This window comes from Mytilus trossulus, unplaced genomic scaffold (genome assembly GCF_036588685.1).
Source record: "Mytilus trossulus isolate FHL-02 unplaced genomic scaffold, PNRI_Mtr1.1.1.hap1 h1tg000244l__unscaffolded, whole genome shotgun sequence".
Classification (NCBI taxonomy): Eukaryota; Metazoa; Mollusca; class Bivalvia; order Mytilida; family Mytilidae; genus Mytilus; species Mytilus trossulus.
The window spans coordinates 6,501-17,140 of NW_026963317.1; the positions used below are offsets into that span (position 1 = coordinate 6,501).

The 10,640-nt window shown below is 32.7% G+C and overlaps 1 pseudogene; it reads left to right on the forward strand.

Annotated features, from left to right (window-relative positions):
* The first annotated feature begins 1,874 nt into the window (after nt 1-1,874).
* On the forward strand, nt 1,875-5,820 carry LOC134701498 (uncharacterized; annotated as a pseudogene).
* The last annotated feature ends 4,820 nt before the right edge of the window (nt 5,821-10,640 follow it).

Genomic DNA, 10,640 nt, shown 5'->3' on the forward strand with positions numbered 1-10,640 from the left:
TAATGCTAGCTGACATTGGGATAAATATTTACAGAAACATGTTCATCACTTGAGTTCACAAAGTATGCTTGGTTTTGAAAACGGACGGACTGACGATATAATGAAAATCATATATATAATTCTGTTATTTTCCTTCTTCGGGAAGCATAGCGTCTTAGGAATTTCAGAAAAAGGGCGAGTTTTTCTCTTTAAAACACTTTTTTTTTTTAAATATCAATGTTCTGCATATCATACGAAATATAAATTATCACAGAAGAATAATAAATAAGTTAATTTTCGCTTTTTTTAATACATAAAGATGTACTGTGTTGATTTCGATGCCGTAAACGTAATTTTACGGACGTCCCACTGTTACAATAATGGTAGGTACGGATCTTTGAAATCAATTTGCGGTTTTAAAAGTTCGCGTAATGGTTTAAAATTTTGCAAGAGCTGTGTATGTCATCAAAGATTTATGACGTCCTTGCTGTTTTTCAAGATGGGTGAAAGTAGATAGACAGGAGGATTAAATCAAATCACAGAAAAAATGTCCCATACAGATGGTCAACACCCGTAAAATTATTTCAACTTTAGTTATTACTTGATAAAAGACACGTAAGTAGCATTTAATCATATCAGAAAATTTGAACATGCCCTAAAGAAACTTTTTGAAGTCATCAATATCTATCTACTGTCTTTCTTTCGAAATATCGTCAGTTTTCCCGTCGTGTCCAATAAAATGTCCCCGCTGACAAACTATGACATTTACATATCTAAAGCCTGTTGATCAAACACTATTTGATCAGATCTGCAATAAGTAACACCTTTTGACTGATAGAAATTAAAAATACATGTAATGCCCTCTGTAGAAACATAAAATGTATGCTCATTAAAGCTAAATATCGAAAAAACGAAAAGAAACAAAATGTCCAATGAAATGTCCCTACAACTGAAATTTAACGCCGCCGTTGTCATGCAAAGTTTTGAACGTTATAGTTCGATGTATTTGGCATGAAATTCATTTTCTGAAATGGGTTGAAGAATATTTAATCAAGTCCTTAGTCTACATGAGGGGGGATAGGATCTTTATCGGGACTCCGGGATCGGGAGTTTTTAAGCTCGGGATTTCGGGATTGACCCTTTGGGGATCCGGGATTTTTTTTTCTCTGTATTTCGGGACCTCGGGATTTCATGTTTTTAAGTCCGGGATTTCGGGATCAGGTGTTTTTAAGCCCGGAATTTCGGGATCAGGACCCCTCTTACCCCCCCCCCCCCCTTTCTACATGTACTCCTGCTCTCAGTAGAACAACTACTATCACAATATTGTATACAAGTAAACTCGTATTATCATTGGTGGCCTGCTGTCTGCTCTATGCTGTTTTACTGTCTCTTTGACACATTTCCCATTTCCATTCTCAATGTTATCGTATATATGGATAGATATACAGGTTAAAAGAAAAGATATACAGGTTGAAAGAAAAGATATACAGATTAAAAGAAACATTTTATTTTGTAACCGAACTGATAATATTTATCTGCATGCGTAACAGGATTTCATTCACTTCATATATGAATAAAAGGAGTCTTCTTGGAGTCTTCAATGAGACAGAAACCCGCAAACAAAACTTCAACACAAGATATCGAAAATAGACATACAAAATTTCATGTATAATTTACACTGCTAATGCATGCATCTATTTGTTTACAATATGCTTCCGCTTTGCCGGGTGTCATTATTAGTATGTGGGCATTTTTATACACTGTGTATGCAAAATTGCATTAGAAAATATTGTTTCAGAAAATTTACAAACTTTTAAAGTACTGTAATTAAACTACATGAACATTGATATAAGTGTAATTGACTTTTTTCCCCCTTTTGAACAGTCGAACACAAAATGTCTGCCAAAAAGAAACTGGAATTTAACAGAAAACAGAAACTCTTAAGGGCATACGATACAGTTTTGATCCTGTATTTACAAGTTCGTGAAAATTTTCATATAAAAGGCTACTTTTTAACTGATTAAACCAAATGTGTAATAAAAAATCTACCTTCATGTGCTACTTTTTGAGTAAAATGAGGTCGAAATATTGTATAATTGCTCATAATTCAGATTTGAGGCCGTAATTTCTGTTTCGAAAGAAAGACATAACTTTTTTGTTATAAAAGATATCACAAATATTTTTTTGTTAAATAATCGGAAATTTCTGTAATTTATAAGTATCCTAAAAAATTATGTATTTTTTATTCAAAAATAACTCATATTTATCAAATGTTCATGAATTTAGGGAAATACGTCATTTTTTGCTGCATGTATATCAAAATTAAAAAATTTTCCCTATTTACAGTTTTATAAAATTTGGGTCACATAATCTCCCTGCAAAATGAAACAAATTGCTGTTTTGAAAAATAGGGGTCCATGAACTCGTTTTCAAATTAAATCAGTTTGAATGATAAAAAAAACAGTCGAAAATTGCATCTTTTCCCGATATGTCACAGGTTGACCTCGCGAAAATAACATTTTACGTTAGCAATGTCATTACCTCCCCTATAACTGTATCGTATGCCCTTAAAACGTCGACAACAAAAACTGATATCATACTACAAAAACAGAAGTAAAACAAATACTGAGTATACGTACACAATTACCAAAGAAGCAACAAAAAAGAGAGAATACAGGGCAAAAGAGGTCGAAAAAAAAAAGAAAAGGAAAACATAAGAAAGAGAAATTACAGACAAGCTATGAAAAGCAAACACATAACTCAAAATACTTTAGAAGACAGGGATATTTTAAAAAATGTGTTTAATAACAGGACTCATAAACACCGAGCCATTAAGAGATTGAAAAACGCACTACCAAGAACACCAAAAAGAAGATCGGCTACTCTTGCTGCTTACCATCAACATACAAAATCACCAGCAGTTGAGATCCTGAGACAGGCGGAAGTTGTATCTTCACCAGAACACCTAATGAATATGTAAATAGAAAAAGCTGCTCTAGAAGATATAAAGACAGCCATTGAAAGCTGCAAAACCAAAAGATCAAAGGACTCCGTTTTATCAATGAACGTTCTTGTAGCATCCATTAGCGGTGAAAAGATTATAGAGACAAGGTGTCGGAAAAATTAAGCCAAAAAATTAGGACGACCAGTAAGACGACTGAGTAGAGGGAACCGAAACAGGACTACTATCCTAAAATCAGAAAAATCATGCTGGGCTTATGTATGCAGAAAGACCCACAAAGACGCATTATCTGAGGAAACAAAGAGACTGGCATACAATTTTTTGAATGAAACCCGGCATATCTCGACCTACAGGTAACAAGGCAGATGTAAAAAGAGAAAGGATCGGCCCCAAAATATACACTTGTCACCAGGTATACCTACTTGAAAAAACTCAAACCGAGGTATACATTGATTTCACAGCAAACTATCGATGTATAAAATTGTCCAAGAGATCGTTCGAAAATTGTAAACCGTATTTTATACGTCCAGTTCGTCCGAAAGATAGACAAACCTGCAATCTCCGTCGCAGAGCTCACATCCGTTCCGTACTTACTTCGTATCACTACACTAAATATGACCTCTGCCACACGTTGTGTGGAATTTGTCTCCAACCGATTTACAACGCTCAAGATTACATAAAATCTAGTTCATAAAGATGGCCGACTACAAATCGCACCTTCGTGTACTTAACAAAGAAAGCTTTAATTTAAAAGAAAAGCAGATAGAAATTTTAGATTTGTTACAGAAGGAGAAGAATGAAATCATTGGAATTTTACCCACTGGTTATGGGAAAAGTTTAATTTAGGAAATTGCCCCACTTATGCTTAGCGGCACTGTCATTGTGATTTCCCCACTCACATCCATTCAGGTGGAACAGTTTCAGCGTTTGACAGAAACACCACTCAAAACTTGTATTTTAAACGTGAAGGTGACAGTAAATTGTAGTTAGTCCTACATTAATGTTTCAAAAACATACAATCACTCTGACACTACGAAAAAGTAAAATCCGACAACAAAGAAAAACCTAAACTCCGAACGTACATATTCACTCAGTTTTTAAATTTGAAATTGAATAACTTTCTTAAACTATCCTAAATTTGTATCAAACTTGGTCAAAAGCCTACGATCATTAGATAGTAGCCGGTAGTAGATTTTGTAAATGAAAAACAGTTTGGCCTTTGATTGATCTGTTCCACTTCTAGTCCAAATAATTATGACGTCTTGAAAGGCTATTATTTTTTTCTTCTTTTCTTCATCTGTTGAAGAAAGGCTTCAAAGAATAAAAATATAATAGCCTCTCAAGACGTCATAATTATTTGGACTATTCTACTACAGGTTAAAGGTTTTGGTCAAGGTAGTTATTGATGAAGCTCGAGTCTTATCAACCTGAACAATGTTGAAACTAAGTACACATGTTCCCTATCAGACTGTATATATGTTTTTTTTCTAATTTTAATGCCAAATATGAGTTCTGATACCAATTTCACAGTGCTTAAAACATAGAAAATGATAGTGCCATTTGGGCATTTATGTACAATAGACACATATAATATTCTGGTAATTGTTCTGAAAATTGGATTTCTACATTTTATTCTTCTCAATGATTCATTGAATTCTATATTTTGGTCTCAATAGAAATATTTAAAAGATCAATGTATTTGAAGCTTTGTGGACATGCATTGGCACTTTTACTGTCGCAAATTTAGTTTACCTTGTGACGCATAATTTTCTGATTACTATCATCCAATCAGAACCATTGATACAAAATAATTGCATGGCCACTAACTTATTTAGCGTGTTAACTTTCTTTGAACCAAGTAAGTAATAAGTAGCATATACATTTTGTTTATATATAATATCTTTATTGCAAAATTACACCCATGAGGGTCAAGCAATACAATGAAACAATAATTTTATACTATACAATGCAATACAATGAAATACAATGTAATACAATGAAATACAAAATAATACAATACAATATATGGAAAAATAGAACATTAGAGTTCAATTATAAATGTATGTAAAAAACACCATCATAACCTTGCCTGACATGGGTCTGACTCCCTCAGTTCTAAAGACTGTTTAATGAAGACTCCAATATGACAAACAAGTTCAGGGATAGGGTTTAGAATGTGTTTAAGTTTATTGAATGCATCAAGATGCTGAAATAATGGAACATAGTCTTTTAGATAAACAAAAAGATTAGAACGCAAAGATGTGTTAATGTCACAATACAAAAAGAAATGATATTCGTCATCTAAGACTTCACATTTTTTACATAATCTTTGTGCTCTCGGAATGTTTCTGTACCTTCCTCATTCAATGCCTAGGGAATGATCACTTAGTCTAAATTTTGAGAGTAACTGCCTATGTATAAAATTATTGCAATTTAAATATTCCTCAGACTGACAATTATTTTTTAATTTCCCATAAAGACAAAGTTTGGATGAGGAATCCATTTTTGAAAGTTTAATTAAAGTATTTTTTTCATATTCCTCTGAAACACACTTTTTTATATTACATTTTAACATGTTTTTTGATTGTTTAAAAGGTACATTATTATTAGAGTAATTTTCTGGGTTTATTTTCATTTCTTTAAAAATTTTATCTGCAAATGAGTACCAAGAATAAATTCCTTCTGAATGTAAATTTATGTTTGTTTGTAGAGATTCTTTAACCAGGGGATTAATATCAGTACAATTTATTCTATAAAAATACATGAGTGTTTGAGTTTTTATATAGGAGTCCAAAGTAAATCTACCTAATTCTGATCTAGCACCTATGTTAGTGGCTGTCTTTTTCAGTCCTAATACTGCTTTACAAAATTTAGAATGAACCTTCTCAAAGGGATATTTTTCTGCTAATGCAAGAGTATCACAAAATGTATTATTTACTGCAGCTCTATTAGATGCTCTATAAGCTGACTGTATATAAAGCCTGAAGTTAGTTGTCTCTGAAATTGCCCGGTAGAGGCTAAATTCACCGACTGGGTGAAACGAAAGATAAAGTGCATGAAGTGCTTCTCTGCAAAGCATGCAAGTAGAGAAATATTAACATAAATCAATAATAAGGTTGAAAAAATGGAGCCAGGTTATTGGTTACCAACCAAATTGTGTAAAGAGAAATGAATTGAAGTGTTAGGTTAACAAATAATTAAATGAAATATGCTGCTCGAGTTGCGGTAGTCCTATAACACCTGTTTATTCTATTAATTTTTCGGTTTATGCTCATATTTTAAATTTTGAATGCAAATTCGGTTGGTACATGTTCATTGATAAATATCAAGTATGCAACAGAAAATAGAAAAATAAAGCAGAAATATCAGAAATAGTTAACAATGCTGTGCTATATGGCTAGATTTTCGGAAATAATTGAATTATGATATGAGAGAATTTGTTAAATTCCTCTTAACGATAACAAATACAATATAAAAAAAGGTCGTGGTTAGAATAAAATGGTTTCTTTAAAGTGCTATTCATGCCCATTATTTGATAAAAAATTAAAATGTTAAATGCGACTGTCAGTTATTAATTTCTTAGCTTGAAAATAGTTGTATTTAAGCTTTTTTCCCTAACATGCGATAAATTTAACTATTACCAACAATTTTGTAATGAAAATATATTTTACTTTTTGAGTAACATACAGTTGTTTACATCGCTGTCCCTAGTTTACGGTAAAACGGTTCGTCATTTGTAGTCGTACTACATGTTATTATTTCATTTTTTTTTCATGTTTAACACACAGCTTTTCTTTCCTTGTAACATTTTCTGTAAATGGTTAACAAAAGGTAAATAAACAAAAATATCTTACTTCAAGTAAAAGTCAAAAGATTTAACACATCAAACCAATGGAAAATAAGAGTCATATTCCTGACTAAATACAGACATGTCCTTATGTAGAAAATGGTGGATTAAACCTTGTTTTATAGATAACTCAATATCTCACTTGTATAACAGTCGTATATAATTCCATAATATTGACAACAATTAATGTGATCAAAACACAGACATAATAGGATAAAAATGTCAATCAAAGGGGTACAGCAGTCAACATTGTGCTGTAATCTTAACTACTATAAAATCAAAAGAGTGTTACAACAAATTAAAACAAAATGGCATATATAAAAAAACACATCAGCAAAAATAAAAGACAAGAATACAAAAAATGACCACAGCATAACAACTTATTGGCGGCATGCATAAGTACCGTGCCACTCCAAACGGATATTTAAACAGTAAAGGTTAAAATTCACAAAGACAAATAAAAACAACACTTTAACACGTAATTAAGATGATTAACAATCTCAGAATCTATACTCTACTTTTCAGAATGCATTTACTTTTTGTAGAAAGATTTGCTTCGCTTGCTTGTTGACATCGGAAAAGGATGCTCTCTTGATTATTTTACGCATCATGTAAATATAACGGAATTTGATGAGACTGTTAATAAAGAGAGAGGGTTAGCGCTATAGAACCAGGTTTAATCCACCATTTTCTACATTTGAAAATGCCTGTACCAAGTCAGGAATATGACAGTTCTTGTCTATTCGTTTTTGATGCGTTTTGTTATTTGATTTTGCCATGTGATTATGGACTTTCCATATTGATTTTCCTCTGAGTTCTGTATTTTTGTGATTTTACTTTTTGATACTCTCGCGTTCTAATGTGCGTTAGAAACATGCATTTAAAATTCCACAATTTTAAAGGGCCGAGCAATCTTAAAATGTTAAACTACTTATTTGAGTTTGCCTTCAAACTGTTTTAGTTCGAGAGCATCAACAATTTATAACTATGTTTTTATGTTTATTCTTCACTATCTGTATTAGATTCACTTATCTGAATTAGATTCACTATCTGTATTAGATATGTTTGTATTTGAGTTTGCTTGGCCCATATGGGTAAATTTTGCAAATTAAATTATTATTACTAATGAGTCTTAAAGTAGATGAAAAGTGTGTCTCTGTTGTGTCGTAGACTATTTCTCTTATATTTGATACATGTCACTCAGTTTGTAATCCGGATTTGTTTTTGTGTTACAATTCGAGTATTAGATTCCGCCATGCGTTCACTTATTGAATGTACACTCATCAAACACGACTTTAAGTTGTGCATATAGAAATATCAATGAGAGCAATTCATACTCACAAAGCTTGGCATTATTGGATGGCCTTCTCTGAACAAAGTCTGTTTGAGTGGATTGTAACCTTATGGATAAAAGTACCAATTATGGTGGTATCTTAGAAGATATTCAAAGCCGATCTTTCTTCCATTATGTAATTAACATAAAATAGAGTATTGGTTACATGATACAATTGTTCAGGAATAACTAAACAGTATACAGCAGAAGTATACCGGTATTTAAAAGTTATAAATCGATTGAGGGAAAATAAATCCGGGCTACAAACTAAAACCGAGGCAAACACATCAACTATAAGAGGAAAACAAAGGAAGTGCAACAAAATCAAAACGCCAATATACATATAAACGAACTATTTGCCGTATTCCTGACTTGGTTATGGCGTTGTCATTTTTTTTTAGATTTATAAGTTTGACTGTCCCTTTGGTATCTTTCGTCCCTCTTATATTATAAGAAGTGTAAAACATTCAAAATTATTGGATTGTTTTTTAATGTACGTGATAAAGATTACTGAAACAGCTGCTTTCACTTCCTACATCAACTTCAGACCCGGCGGTGTACATTCTGTCAGGAATACTACCCGTCGAAGCGCAATTTGACAAAAGAGCACTGGGATTATTTAACAACATCTGTAACCAAGATGAAAGCAGCACGGAAAAACAACTGGCGCGGAGACAAATCAGTGTTAAATCGCTGGACAGTAATAGCTGGTTTATACAACTCAAAAAGATCCTTTCAAAATATAACATGGATGAAATCAACACCTACCTTGATATACCTATGAAGAAAGAAAAATGGACCACATTGATAAACCGAATTACCCAAAAACAGTGGAGTGAGTCAATAACAAGAATGGTTCCTTACTACAAAGGCCTACAACACTTAAATTACACGGAATTTCACCAAGGGAAGCTACATCCTCTACTAAAAATCAAATGTCAATCAGCTGGAGACATAGGAAGAATTCCTCCAAAGCTAAAAATGCTAACCGGCACATACATTTTGCAGTCACACAGAATCAAAATGTATGAAAATGAAACAGACCCGATCTGTCTTATATGTCACCAAGGAGACGAAACGCTGGAACATTTTATCCTGGAATGTGAAGGGTTATCCGATACTAGGAATTCAATTATGGATGAAATTAGTGCCATTCTGAAGGATTCAAGAAATGTAGACTTTCATAAGCAGTCATAAATCATAGCTACTGTTGTTTCGGTTTGTGCCATTTGAACTTAGGGCGCTTAACTATGGCAACAGAATACGCATGCTCGAAAATCCTTTCTGTAATTGGACAAAATGCTGTCATGGTGGGTGATGTGGTTGTGTTTGAAAAAACGTCTCGTTAATTATATCGTGATGGACGGCAAGTGAAAAACTATAAATATTTGAACTAGATCTTACAAAGATTTATATTTTTTTTTAAATAGTTGTTTCTCCAATAGCTCTTTGCATCCATGACAGCTGTTTATTCGGGACAATTATATAATTTTTAATCAAATCAATCAAATAATTTTATTGCCATATAAATCAAAAACATGATCTGTAACAAACATAACATATATTCAAAAATACACAATACAATATTAAAATACAAAATGTATCAGTTCAATGTAAACTTTGTTGTACGAACGAACATGACTTTTAGAACGCACCTACGCATGTGAGATTTCCGCGGTTTTTAAAAAAACCCATTTACTTAAATTTAAATACGTCGGATATCTTTTTTAAAGATAGTTCTTGTTTAATTTGTTTGTGGTAATTTAACAAATCTATTTACTTTTCTCGTTTATGTAAATCTTTACAATTGACTTTTGTCCGAGTATGTATGTAATATTTGCCACTGGAAATTTATAAACATACTTTTTCGTTGAATGAAAATGAGATCATATTAAAGAAACATTTATGCTGTACCTGCAATTCTTCCTAAATGCCGTGTTGCATACATCGATAGCTGGTCTCACTTTATGCATGGGATCATACTGTGGATGATCCCTTGGCAGTGCTGTCTGGTTATTATTTATGTGTAGATTAAACAAAATGGCTAAAAATCGGTCTCTTGTCATCACGGAACGGAAAGAGGCGTTCTTCTCAACCGTAGCTTGTCATGAGTTTCCCAATACGAAGCTAATGTTGGCTTCTGTATTTATTCCCATTGTCAGCAGGAGTCCGAAAAAAGCTTTCATCTCTTCATTACTGACTGGACGCCACATATGGAGCCTTGATCGTGGTTTCAAATTTCCAACTGCTTTCCGATCCGGGTGTATGGGATTTTTTTCTTGACAAAAACATACTATTTTTATCGCGACAATTCGAAAACATTTTTTTTCTTTCAATTTTAGCATAACATATAGCGGCAGCTGAGGGTGAAACAAAATTTTTTTTTTTCAGAATCAAAAACTGGAAACAAACTTTTTTTCAAAGAAAAAAAAGCCCCCCCCCCCCCCCCAGAAAATCAAATGGTTGCTGCCTAAGACAATTTCCCCGAAATTCCTGCATTACTTTCATGTAAATAAACT